The sequence below is a fragment of the Eschrichtius robustus genome, chromosome 4 (genome assembly GCF_028021215.1).
Source record: "Eschrichtius robustus isolate mEscRob2 chromosome 4, mEscRob2.pri, whole genome shotgun sequence".
In the NCBI taxonomy this organism is placed as follows: Eukaryota; Metazoa; Chordata; class Mammalia; order Artiodactyla; family Eschrichtiidae; genus Eschrichtius; species Eschrichtius robustus.
This window is the reverse complement of record NC_090827.1, coordinates 9,977,822-9,991,976: the sequence shown is the minus strand read 5'-3', so window position 1 is coordinate 9,991,976 and position 14,155 is coordinate 9,977,822. Positions and strand designations below refer to the sequence as shown.

Genomic DNA, 14,155 nt, shown 5'->3' with positions numbered 1-14,155 from the left:
ATATATCATGCCACTCCCTTCTGGCTTGTAGAGTTTCTGCTGAGAAATCAGCTGTTAACCTTATGGAAGTTCCTTTGTATGTTATTTTTCGTTTTTCCCTTGCTGCTTTCAATAATTTTTCTTTGTGTTTTTGCCAATTTGATTACTCTGTGTCTCGGCGTGTTTCTCCTTGGGTTTATTCTATATGGGACTCACTGCACTTGGGTGGCTATTTCCTTTACCATGTTAGGGAAGTTTTCGACTATAATCTCTTCAAATATTTTCTCGGGTCCTTTCTCTCTCTCGTCTCCTTCTGGGACCCCTATATTGTGAATGTTGGTGTGTTTAATGTTGTCCCAGAGGTCTCTTAGGCTGTCTTCATTTCTTTTCATTCTTTTTTCTTTAGTCTGTTCCACAGCAGTGAATTCCACCATTCTGTCTTCCATGTCACTTATCCGTTTTTCTGCATCAGTTATTCTGCTATTGATTCCTTCTAGTGTAGTTTTCTTTTCAGTTATTGTATTGTTCATCTCTGTTTGTTCTTTAATTCTTCTAGATCTTTGTTAAACATTTCTTGCATCTTCTTGATCTTTGCCTCCATTCTTTTTCCGAGGTCCTGGATCATCTTCACTATCATTATTCTGAATTCTTTCTCTGGGAGGTTGCCTATCTCCACTTCATTTAGTTGTTTTTATGGGGTTTTATCTTGTTCCTTCATCTGGTACCTAGCCCTCTGCCTTTTCATCTTGTCTGTCTTTCGTGAATGTGGTTTTTGTTTCACAGGCTGCAGGATTGTAGTTCTTCTTGCTTCTACTGTGTGCCCTCTGGTGGATGAGGCTATCTAAGTGGCTTGATGAGAGGGACCATCATTACAGTAACACAAGCTTTTATAATTCCCCATGTATTTACCTTTATTGAAATATTTCTTTCTCAGTTCAGCTTCATTTTACTGCCTATTGTCCTTTCATTTCAGTGTGCAGGATTCCCTTGAGCATTTCTTGCAGGGCAGGGGTGTTGGTCACTGACTCCCTCAGCTTTTGTTTATCTGGGAATTTCTTAATTTCTCCCTCACTTTTGATGGACATTTTTGCCACAGATATAATTGTTGGTTGATAGTTTCTCTCTTTTAGCATTTTGAGTATATCAGTCTCTGGCCTCCAAACTTTCTGATGAGAAATCTGTTGATAATCTAATTGAAGATCCCTTGTATGTGATGATTCACTTCCCTCTTGCTGCTTTCAAAATTCTCTCTTTGTCTTCAGCTTTTCAAAGTTTGATTATAATGTGTCTTAGTGTAGGTCTTTGGGTCCTTTGAGCTTCTTGGATATTCATACTCATATCTTTCATCTTGAAGTTTTCATTCATTATTTCTTCAGATATTTTCTCTGCCCTTTTCTCTATCTCTTCTCCTTCTGGCACTCTTATGATGTGTCGGTTGGTACTTGCTGGTGTCCCACAGGTTCATTAGGTTCTGTTTGCTTTTCTTAGATCTTTTTTTCTTCCTTTTCCTCACACTCAATAATTTCCATTGTCCTGTCTTCATGTTCACTGATTCTTTCTTCTGCCTGCTGAAATCTGTCTTTGAATCCTTCCAGTGAATTTCTCATTGCAATTACTGTACTTTTCATCTCCAAAATTTCTTTTGGCTTCCTTTTTGGATTTTCTTTCTCTTTATTGATACTTCCATTTTGTTCACGCATTATTTTCTTGACTTTTGAACATCTTCTTTTAGTTTTCTGAGCATCTTTAAGACAGTTGTTTTAAAGTCTTTAGTATATCTTCCATCAAATCTTTTTCTAGGACAGTTTCTGTTGATTTATTTTTTCCCTGAATGAGCCATATTTTCCTGTCTCTGTATGCCTTGTGATTTTTTTGTTGAACAAAAGACATGTAAATCTAATAATGTAGTAACTCTGGAAATCAGATTTTCCTCCTTGCCTGGGGTATGCTGTTTTTAATGTTTTTGTTGATTGGTTTTGGTTTTGGTTTTAGTTTTTGATTTTGATTGTTGTAGACTGTTTTTGTGCCAACATCAGCCTTAAGTATGAACTTAAGGTCTTCTCAGGTCTTTTTTGAGCCTTTCCCTGGACATGCACAGTCACTTTCTAATTTTCCCCATATATGCAGTTGTTTTTGAATGTCCTAGTCTTGAATGTCTGACTCCCAAAAGAGGAAAAAGGAAAGAAGTCAAAGTGGCAGAAAAAAGGGTGTCAGCCCTTTAAATCCCCAGGAAGTCACTTCAGCTAAGAGGGAGGGGCTTTCAACAAGGGAGGGAGGTGCAGCAGCAATGGCTGCCCACCTTTTTGCACCTCAGAAGCAGCAGTCAGCATTCAGAGCACAGCTCCCCAATATTTGAACGACAGGGTCCTTTTTGCTTATCCTGGCTCCCATAAGCTGTGTGCAAGCTGCTCAAGGAACCTGAGAATAGCTTCCTGCCACATGGCTGGGGTGGGGTATGAGTGGCTACTGTGCTAAGAGCTAAAATTGACCAAAATTAATCACGGCTTACTGTCTGAGCCTTCCCTGGATGTTACTGAGTTCCAAAATATTTCATCAGACAAATTCTGCTGGTGTAATTGCTACCTAGGTAGGGGGACAGATGTCTGGTGCTTCCTACTCCACTATCTTCCCAGAATCCTCTCCTTACATTGTTTCTCATTTGTTTTGTCTTGGATATTTAAAAAGTGGTAAATTTAAAATTGACAAGCTTTTATAAATGGGAATAACCGTATGGCAGGAAGTTATAATTGCCACAGGTATCTCCAGCAGACTGCTGCAGAACTGATGCAAAAGGTCTTCAGTGATAGGATCCATGCATTCCTTAACTGAAGCTTTACCCTTACACCTGACTAAAGAAACATACTGTAATAAAAATGATTGAGAGTAAATGTATTATATAGAATACCTTGAATCTACTTTAGTTTCAAAATAAGCCTGAAGTGTCTGCTTTGTTACAACAGATAACTGGCAACATCTCAAAACTGGCTGTTACTCTGTGGTTGAGAAAGGCATCCTTAGAGGATGAAACTAAAGAGAGAAGTTATTTGCTTCAACACACCTAACATATATTGATGGAACAAACATAGGATAACAACAATCGATGTTCCGGTTCGAACAGGAAGAAATTCAAGATAAAAAAATAAAGTCGCTGGCTAATGACATTTCTGATATCCAGCCCAGCAAATGTTGTGGATCTGTTGACTAGGTCTCAAAGCCTGGGAATACTTCTCCGTGCTTTTCAACTTCACCCTCTTGGTTCTTGGTTCTGCCCTCTGAGTCATCCTTCATTTTTGATGAAAGGCAGCACATTTGCAGCTGAGTAGCTTTATCAGCCTGCTTCCTGCCAATAGAATTTTGGAAATCTAATGGCCTCCTTTCATTTTGTACCCTTTTTGTCCCTTTCATTCCAAGTTGGCAGTGTTTCTGCTGAAATAAATTTCTCAAAAACTTACTAGTCTTCTGTGAATTTCACTGGGATTCACTCCAATAGAAAAAAAGACACATCCCCTCAGATCTTTCCAAGATAATCCTTTCTCTGTTTCAGGCTCGTGCTAAAATGGCTGATGGGCAGTGCCTTTAAAGTTCCTAGAGGCTCTCTGGTTTAATTGAAAGGATCTGTGAGACACACCCTTAATCACCTGAAAGGGACCTTTGTCTAACTGAATAGTCTGAGGTTTTGATCTTTCTGAGGTTTTAGCAAAAGGTTATATCATCACAGTCTCAACCTTTTCTATGGAGCTTGCTTTCCTGACAGTGAATCTCTTAATTTCAGTGTCTTTTACCATCTGTAGAGTCAACTTTTAAATCAAGTCCTATTTCCTTTTTACTTAAGTTTTAACCTCAGTTTCTCTCTCTCTCCCCTTCCCTCCCTCTCCCTCTCTCCCTCCCTCTCTCTTCCCTCTCCCTTCCTCTGTCTCTCTGTCGGTCTCTGTCTCTGTCTCTGTCTCTGTCTCTCTGTCTCTCTCTCTCTCTCTCTCTCACACTCTCAACTTTTACCATAAGTGGCAAGGAGAAATCAGGTGGTACTGTCAAAATATTGCTTGGAAATTTCTTGCACTGTATATACAAGCTTGTTGCTTACAAATGCTGTTTCCCACATAACGCAGGATACAATTTCACTAAGCTTTCTGCCAACAAAGCAAGGATCTCCCTTCCTCCAGTTTCCAATAACGTGTTTCTTATTTTCTTGTTACTGGGCACAATGCGTCCATCACTTGGGGTGCTTAGCCAAATGAAGACACCAAGTACTTTTGATTAAAGCAGAAGCATTTATTCCTTGTGACAAGTAAGGAGACAGGGAGATAGCTCTCAAAGCCTTGTCTCCCAGCACAGCAGGATCAGGGAAGTTTAAGCTATGGGTGCATGCATATTCATGAAGGGGCAAGTGTGATTTTCCATGTAGAGGTGGAGTTCCAGATGGGCTTGCACAGTGCGACAACATGCTCAAACACGGTTGCAGGTTCAGAAATAGTGGCAATCCCCCACCCTTGGGGTGGAGATTTTAGCTTTAAAATGAGGCAAAGGTCACTGTAGGTTGACAAAAGCCAGCCAACTTCCACTGTAGGGGGGTGTGGGTTCGATCCCTGGTTGAGGCCAAAAAGTAAAAAAAAAAAAAAAAAAAAAGAATGTGCTTTAGGCTGATCTGTACCTTTGGAACAGAACCTGGGAGTCATTATGACTGATTTATTATCTTTGCTGTGGTTTCTTCTCTCTCCTGATAAGTCATTTGTTCCTGCATTCTTTGTTCTATTTAAAAATTGTTATTTACCGAGACCTATCGTTTGTTTCCACATGAAGACCCAGGAGGCCATAATTCATCTTTTTCCAAGTCATCGGTAAACAGAACACAAAAGAGTTCTAAAATTCACGCTCTGGGTCTCTACCTAAGTTTGTCTAGTGCGTGTTACCACTTCTCTCATTGCCTATTATTTTACTTCTGTAAGATATGACATACTCTGGTTTGACCTCACCCCTTCCTTATTACCGCCTGGCCAGCACTTCTGAGCTCTCGCCGGCAGTGTCCTTTTTTTTGGGGGGGGGGCAGGGGGCACACTGCACGGCGTGCAGGATCTTAGTTCCCCGACCAGGGATCGAGTCCATGCCCCCTGCAGTGAAAGCGTGGATTCTTAACCACTGGACTGCCAGGGAAGTCCACCACTGGTGTCCTTAAAATCCAGATGTCAACTAAAAATCTGTTGAAGGCATTTTAGGCTGTCTCTGTCATGCTACCCAAAGTCTTCCTGTCTCCTCTCACTATCCAGTTCCAAAGACATTCCCACATTTTAGATATTTGTTAGAGCAGTAACCCACTTCCAGATACCGAACTCTGTACTAGTTTTCAATTGTTGTGTAACAGATCACCACAAATGTAGTGCCTTAAAACAACAAAAGTTTGCTATCTCATGCTTTCTATGGCTCAGGTGTCCAGGCACAGCTTAGCTGGGTCCTCCGTCGCTGGTCTTACAAAGCTGAAATCAGGGTAACAGCTGGGTTGCATTTTCATAAGGAGGCTCAAGTTTGGAACAGAATCTGCTTTCAAGCTCATGAGTTGATGTTGGTGGACTCATTTCCTTGCAGCTGCATAAGGACCCCAGCTCCTTACTGGCTGTGACCTAGAGGCAGGCCTCAGGTACACATTAGTCCCCTGCCATGTGGCAGTCTCATGGGTCCTCTCCGAACATGGCAGCTTATTTCATCAAGACCAGCAGCAGAATCCTCACTCCAGTCTGCTGAGATTATGTTACATTATATAAGACTCAATCATGGGAGTGACGTCGTATGACCTTTGCCATATTCTCTTGATCAGAGGCAAGTCACAGGTTCTGCCTACCCCCGAGGTGAGTACAGGAGTGTGACTCATTGGGAGTCACCTTAGGATATGTACCCAAAAGATGGCATAGTAGGGTGAACAATATCCCCCAGAGATATCAAGTTATAATCCTTGGAAACTGTAAATACTACCCTATTTGGTGAAAAAGGGGGACTTTACGGTTGTAATTAAGATAGAGATCTTCAGATAAAGGGATTGTCTTAGATTATTTGAGTGGGTACTGAATGCAATCACATGTATTCTTATAGGAAGGGGGCAGAAGGGGATCGGACATGTACACAGAGGAGAAGGCCATGTGAACATGGAGTAGAGAGAAATTGAAGAGGTCGGCCTTGATTGAAGATTGAAGTGGTGCAGCTACAGCCAAGTAATGCCGTAGCCATAATCTCCCCCTTGAGCCTCTGTGGCGTGTATGGCCTTGCTCACTTTAATTTCTGTCTGGTAATACTGCTGTTACTCTTCTGGCCTCCAGAACTGGGAGAGAATCAATTTCTGTCTCAAGCCACCCAATTTGTCACAGTTTTGTTGCATCAGCCGTAGGAAGTGAATACAGGTGGATATTAATTGATGCGTCATTTTTGCTTTTTTAATGCATTTCACTGATTACTCAGTCAGATTAAGTATCTTTTCATAAGATTCTTGACTGTCCAAGTGTTTTCTTCTGAGTTTTTCCATTTGTCTTTTGTCTCTTTTTTTAAAAAAGAAACAAAGATAAGAAAATTACTCAGTGTCTTATTGATTAGTAAAAATACTTTAGATACTCTGATTACTAATGCTATGTCAGTTGTCCATGTTACTGAGGAGATATTTCTTTTCTTCCAATCTATAGCTTGTCTTTCTACCTTATATAGAGTGTCTTCTGCGTTCAGAAGCTTTTTATACCTCTTTTATTTAATTATGGAAAATTTTAAACATACCCAAAAGAAGAGAGAATAGTATAATGCATCTTCAATGTACATAATCTTCAACAGTTATCAGCATTTTTTCCCAGAATTATTTATCTTTTCCTTTAGATTGTGTGCCTTTTGTGCATTATCTTAAAAATCTTTAAATAAAGACTGTGTTGCTGTTATTTGTGTAACTGAGTATTTCTGTCACGGTAAAACACTCATTCTTCTTGTGATAACACTTGTTCTTTCTAGCTTTTTCTTTTTTTTATAACATCTTTATTGGAGTATAATTGCTTTACAATGGTGTGTTAGTTTCTGCTTTATAACAAAGTAAATCAGCTATGCATATACATATATCTCCATATCTCCTCTATCTTGCATCTCCCTCCCATCCTCCCTATCCCACCCCTCTAGGTGGTCACAAAGCACCGAGCTGATCTTCCTGTGGTATGAAGTTGCTTCCCACTAGCTATCTATTTTACATTTGGTAGTGTATATATGTCCATGCCGCTCTCTCACTTCATCCCAGCCTACCCATCCCCCTCCCCGTGTCCTCAAGTCCATTCTCTACATCTGTGTCATTATTCCTGTCCTGCCCCTAGGTTCTTCAGAACCTTTTTTTTTTTTTTAGATTCCATATATATGTGTTAGCATACGGTATTTGTTTTTCTCTTTCTGACTTACTTCACTCTGTATGACAGACTCTAGGTCCATCCACCTCACTACAAATAACTCAATTTCATTTCCTTTTATGGCTGAGTAATATTCCATTATATATATGTGCCACATCTTCTTTATCCATTCATCTGTCGATAGACACTTAGGTTGCTTCCATATCCTGGCTATTGTAAATAGAGCTGCAATGAACATTGTGGTACATGACTCTTTTTGAATTATGGTTTTCTCAGGGTATATGCCCAGTAGTGGGATTGCTGGGTCGTATGGTAGTTCTATTTGTAGTTTTTTAAGGAACCTCCATACTGTTCTCCATAGTGGCTGTATCAATTTACATTCCCACCAACAGTGCAAGAGGGTTCCCTTTTCTCCACACCCTCTCCAGCATTTATTGTTGGTAGCTTTTTGATGATGGCCATTCTGACCGGTGTGAGATGATACCTCATTGTAGTTTTGATTTGCACCTCTCTAATCATTAGTGATGTTGAGCATCCTTTCATGTGTTTGTTGGCAATCTGTATATCTTCTTTGGAGAAATGTCTGTTTTGGCCTTCTGCCAATTTTTAGATTGGATTGTTTGTTTTTGTTGATATTGAGCTGTATGAGCTGCTTATAAATTTTGGAGATTAATCCTTTGTCAGTTGCTTCATTTGCAAATATTTTCTCCCAGTCTGAGGGTTGTCTTTTCATCTTGTTTATGTTTTCCTTTGCTGTGCAAAAGCTTTTAAGTTTCATTAGGTCCCATTTGTTTATTTTTGTTTTTATTTCCATTACTCTAGGAGGTGGGTCAAAAAGGATCTTGCTGTGATGTATGTCATAGTGTTCTGCCTATGTTTTCCTCTAACTGTTTTATAATGTCTGGCCTTACATTTAGGTCTTTAACCCATTTTGAGTTTATTTTTTTGTATGGTGTTAGGAAGTGTTCTAATTTCATTCTTTTACATGTAGCTGTCCAGTTTTCCTAGCACCACTTATTGAAGAGGCAGTCTTTTCTCCATTGTATATTCTTGCCTCCTTAATCAAAGATGAGGTGACCATATGTGCGTGGGTTTATCTCTGGGCTTTCTCTCCTGTTCCATTGATCCATATTTCTGTTTTTGTGCCAGTACCATACTGTCTTGATTACTGTAGCTTTGTAGTATAGTCTGAAGCCAGGGAGCCTGATTCCTCCAGCTCCGTTTTTCTTTCTCAAGATTGCTTTGGCTGTTTGGGGTCTTTTGTTTTTCCATACAAATTGTGAAATTTTTGTTCTAGTTCTGTGAATAATAATGCCATTGGTAGTTTGATAGGGATTGCATTGACTCTGTAGATGGCTTTGGGTAGTATAGTCATTTTCACAATGTTGATGCTTCCAATCCAAGAACATGGTATATATCTCTCCATCTATTTGTATCATCTTTAATTTCTTATATAAATTTTTATTTTAAAACTATGGTTTGGGATATAATTATATGTCTAAGATTGATTTAATGAATTATTATTATATTCAACTAATATTTATTTGTACCAAGTATGTGCTGGGCACAGTTCTAGGTGCTGGGATGCAGCAGTGAACAAAACCGTTAAAGCCGTATAATAGTAATTGCCAAGAGTTAAGCTGGCATTTCCTGTGAAATTGCCTTTGAAATAAAGTATTTTCATGGGGGCAATCCAATGTTATATAATGCAGGAATTGAAAGTTACCAACAAATATAGAATTGCTATTATTTTGTCCCTAGAGTAAAAAAGAAAGTTCCCCCCAAGGCAGAAAAGATCACATTTTAATACAGGTGAAATCTTCTCTCAAAATAAGTAATGCATTTAAGTAGAAAATAATTTTCGAAGTTGAGAAGTTCCCACGTCTTTAAGATTTAAATATCTTAGGAGTCAGGAAAAAACCTGGATTTCATTAGCCAGATGAGGACAGGGAAATCACCTCGAGAAAAGCCCTGATTTCCTTCCCGGAGACCAAGGTGACTTGTGGATTATCTCTCATCTTTAATTTCTTTCATCAGTCTCTTATAGATTTCTGCATACAGGTCTTTTTTGTCCTTAGGTAGGTTTATTCCTAGGTATTTTATTCTTTTTGTTGCAATGGTAAATGGAAGTGTTTCCTTAATTTCTCCTTCAGATTTTTCATCATTAGTGTATAGGAATGCAAGAGATTTCTGGGCATTAATGTTGTATCCTGCTACTTTACCAAATTCATTGATTAGCTCTAGTAGTTTTCTGGTAGCATCTTTAGGATTCTCTATGTATAGTATCATGTCATCTGCAAACAGTGACAGCTTTACTTCTTCTTTTCCAATTTGGATTCCTTTTCTTTCTTTTTCTTCTCTGATTGCTGTGGCTAAAACTTCCAAAACTATGTTGAATAATAGTGGTGAGAGTGGGCAACCTTGTCTTCTTCCTGATCTTAGAGGCAAGGGTTTCAGTTTTTCACCATTGAGAGTGATGTTGGCTGTGGGTTTGTCATATGTGGCCTTTATTATGTTGAAGTAAGTTCCCTCTATGCCTACTTTCTGGAGTGTTTTTATCATAAATGGGTGTTGAATTTTGTCGAAAGCTTTCTCTGCATCAATTGAGATGATCATATGGTTTTTCTCCTTCAGTTTGTTAATATGGTTTATCACATTGATTAATTTGCGTGTACTGAAGAATTCTTGCATTCGTGGGGTAAAGCCCACTTGACCATGGTATATGATCATTGTAATGTGCTGTTGGATTCAGTTTGCTAGTATTTTGTTGAGGATTTTTGCATCTATGTTCATCAGTGATATTGGCCTGTAGTTTTCTTTCTTTGTGACATCTTTGTTTGGTTTTGGTATCAGGGTGATGGTGGCCTTGTAGAATGAGTTTGGCAGTGTTCCTCCCTCTGCTATATTTTGGAAAAGTTTGAGAAGGATAGGTGTTAGCTCTTCTCTAAATGTTTGATAGAATTCGCTGTGAAGCCATCTGGTCCTGGACTTTTGTTTGTTGGAAGATTTTTAATCACAGTTTCAATTTCAGTGCTTGCGAGTGGTCTGTTTATATTTTCTGTATCTTCCTGGTTCAGTCTCAGAAAGTTGTATGTTTCTAAGAATTTGTCCATTTCTTCCAGGTTGTCCATTTTATTGGCATATAGTTGCTTGTAGTAATTTCTCATGATCCTTTGTATTTCTGCATTGCCAGTTGTTACTTCACCTTCTTCATTTCTAATTCTATCGATTTGAGTCTTCTCCGTTTTTTCTTGATGAGTCTGGCTAAAGGTTTCTCACTTTTGTTTATCTTCTCAAAGAACCAGCTTTTAATATTATTCATCTTTGCTTTTGTTTCCTTCATTTATTTTTCATCTGATCTTTATGATTTCTTTCCTTCTGCTAACTTTGGGGTTTCTTAGTTTTTCTTTCTCTAATTGCTTTAGGTGTAAGGTTAAGTTGTTAATTTGAGACGGTTTTATGTCTCTTGAGGTAGGATTGTATTGCTATAAACTTCCCTCTTAGAACTGCTTTTGCTGTATCCCATAGGTTTGGGGTCATCATGTTTTCATTGTCATTTGTTTCTAGGTATTTTTAAATTTTCTCTTTGATTTCTTCAGTGATCTCTTGGTTATTTAGTAGTGTATTGTTTAGCCTCCATGTGTTTGTATTTTTTACCAACTTTTTCCTGTTACTGATAACTAGTCTCATAGTGTTGTGGTCAGAAAAGGTACTTGATAAGATTTCCATTTTGTTAAATTTACCAAGGCCTGATTTGCGACCCAAGATATGATCTATCCTGGAGAATGTTCCATGAGCACTTGAGAAGAAAGTGTATTCTGTTGTTTTTGGATGGAATGTCTTATAAATATCAATTAAGTCCATCTTGTTTAGTGTATCATTTAAAGCTTGTGTTTCCTTATTTATTTTCATTTTGGATGATCTGTCCATTGGTGAAAGTGGGGTGTTAAAGTCCCCTACTATGACTGTGTTACTGTCTATTTCCCCTTTTATGGCTGTTAGCATTTGCCATATGTATTGAGGTACTCCTATGTTGGGTGCATAAATATTTAAAATTGTTATATCTTCTTCTTGGATTGATCCCTTGATCATTATGTACTGTCCTTCTTTGTCTCTTATATAGTCTTTATTTTAAAGACCATTTTGTCTGATATGAGAATTGCTACTCCAGCTTTCTTTTGATTTCCATTTGCATGGAATATCTTTTTCCATCCCCTCACTTTCAGTCTGTATGTGTCCCTAGGTCTGAAGTGGGTCTCTTGTAGACAGCATATATACGGGTCTTGTTTTTGTATCCATTCAGCCAGTCTGTCTTATGGTTGGTGCATTTAATCCATTTATATTTAAGGTAGTTATCAATATGTATGTTCCTATTACTGTTTTCTTAATTGTTTTGGGTTTGTCATTGTAGGTCTTTTCCTTCTCTTGTGTTTCCTACCTAGAGAAGTTCCTTTAGCATTTGTTTTAAAGCTGGTTTGGTGGTGCTGTATTCTCTTAGCTTTTGCTTGTCTGTAAAGGTTTTAATTTCTCCGTCTAATCTGAATGAGATCCTTGCTGGGTACAGTAATCTTGGTTGCAGGTTTTCCCCTTTCGTCACTTTAAATATGTCCTGCCACTCCCTTCTGGCTTGCAGAGTTTCTGCTGGAAGATCAGCTGTTAACCTTACAGCAATTCCCTTGTATGTTATTTGTTGTTTTTCCCTTGCTGCTTTTAATATTTTTTCTTGGTATTGAATGTTTGATAGTTTGATTAATATGTGTCTTGGCATGTTTCTCCTTGGATTTATCCTGTGTGGGACTCTGCACTTCCTGGACCTAATTGACTATTTCCTTTCCCATATTAGGGAAGTTTTCAACTATAATTTCTTCAAATATTTTCTGTCCCTTTCTTTTTCTCTTCTTCTGCTGGGACCCCTATAATTTGAATGTTTGTGCGTTTAATGTTGTCCCCGAGGTCTCTGAGACTGTCCTCAATTCTTTTCATTCTTTTTTCTTTATTCTGCTCTGTGGTAGTTATTTCCACTATTTTATCTTCCAGGTGACTTATCCGTTCTTCTGCCTCAGTTATTCTGCTATTGAATCCTTCTAGAGAATTTTTAATTTCATTTATTGTGTTGTTCATCATTGTTTGTTTGCTCTTTAGTTCTTCTACGTCTTTGTTAAATGTTTCTTGTATTTTCTCCATTCTATTTCCAAGATTTTGGATCATCTTTACTATCATTACTCTGAATTCGTTTTCAGGTAGACTGCCTGTATCCTCTTCATTTGTTTGGTCTGATGGGGTTTTACTTTGTTCCTTCATCTGCTGTGTGTTTCCTCTGTCTTCTCATTTTGCTTAACTTACTGTGTTTGGGGTCTCCTTTTCGCAGGCTGCAGGTTCGTAGTTCCCGTTGTTTTTGGTGTCTCCCCCCAGTGGCTAAGGTTGGTTCAGTGGGTTGTGTAGGCTTCCTGGTGGAGGGGCCTGGTGCCTGTGTTCTGGTGGATGAGGCTGGATCTTGTCTTTCTGGTGGGGAGGACCACATCCGGTGTGTTTTGGGGTGTCTGTGATTTTAGGCAACCTCTGTGCTAATGGGTGGGGTTGGGTTGCTGTCTTGCTCATTGTTTGGCATAGGGTGTCTAGCATTGTAGCTTGCTGGTCATTGAGTGAGCTGGGTCTTAGTGTTGAGATGGATATCTCTGGGAGAGCTTTTGCTGTTTGATATTACGTGGAGCCAGGAGGTCTCTGATGGACCAATGTCCTGAACTTGGCTCGCCCACCTCAGAGGCTCAGGCCTGACACGTGGCCGGAGCACCAAGACCCTGTCAGCCACACGGCTCAGAAGAAAAGGGAGAAGAAAAGAAAGAAAGAAAACAATAAAATAAGATAGTTATTAAAATAAAAAATTATTAAAAATAAAGAAATTTTTAAAGTAATAAAAAAATGGAAAGAAAGAATAGAGCCACCAAACCAGAAAACAAATCCACCAATGATAAGAAGCACTAAAAACTCTACTAAAAAAAAAAAAAGATAAAGGACAGACAGAACCCTAGGACAAGTAGTAAAAGCAAAGCTGTACAGGCAAAATCGCACAAAGAAGCATACACATACACACTTACAAAAAGAGAAATAGGTAAATAATATATATATATATATGTATTAAAAGAAAAAAAAGGAAGAGAGCAACCAAATCAGTAACCAAATCTACAAATGATAATAAACTCTAAATACTAAACTAAGATGAACCTAAGACCAGAAACAAATTAGGTGCCGAAAGCAAACCCCAAGCCTACAGTTGCTCCCAAAGTCCACCTCCTGAATTTCTGATGATTCGTTGTATGCTCAGGTATTCCACAGATGCAGGTACATCAAGTTGACTGTGAAGATTTAATCTGCTGCTCCTGAGGCTGCTGGGAGACGTTTCCTTTTCTGTTTGTTCGCACAGCTCCCGGGGTTCAGCTTTGGATTTGGACCCGCCTCTGCGTGTAGGTCGCCTGAGGGCGTCTGTTCTTCGCTCAGACAGGACGGGGTTAAAGGAGCAGCTGCTTCAGGGGCTCTGGCTCACTCAGGCGGGGGGAGGGAGGGGTACGGAGGAGGCGGGGCGAGCCTGCGGCGTCAGAGGCGTCGTGACGTTGCAGCAGCCCGAGGCACGCTGTGCGTTCTCCCGGGGGAGAATTGTCCCCAGGTCAAGGGAGCCTGGCCGTGGCGGGCTGCGCCGGCTCCCGGGAGGGGCGGCGTGGAGAGTGACCTGGGCTCGCACACAGGCTTCTTGGTGGCGGCAGCAGCAGCCTTAGCGTCTCCTGCCCGTCTCTGGGGTCCGCGCTGACGGCCGCGGCTCGCGCCCGTCT

General features: G+C 39.6%; 1 protein-coding gene across 3 annotated transcripts in view; it reads left to right on the top strand.

Moving 5' to 3' along the window:
* FAM13A (family with sequence similarity 13 member A) overlaps nt 1-14,155 on the top strand; it is a 342,137-nt gene that overhangs the window by 110,032 nt on the left and 217,950 nt on the right. The gene's annotated exons all lie outside the window — the stretch shown is intronic.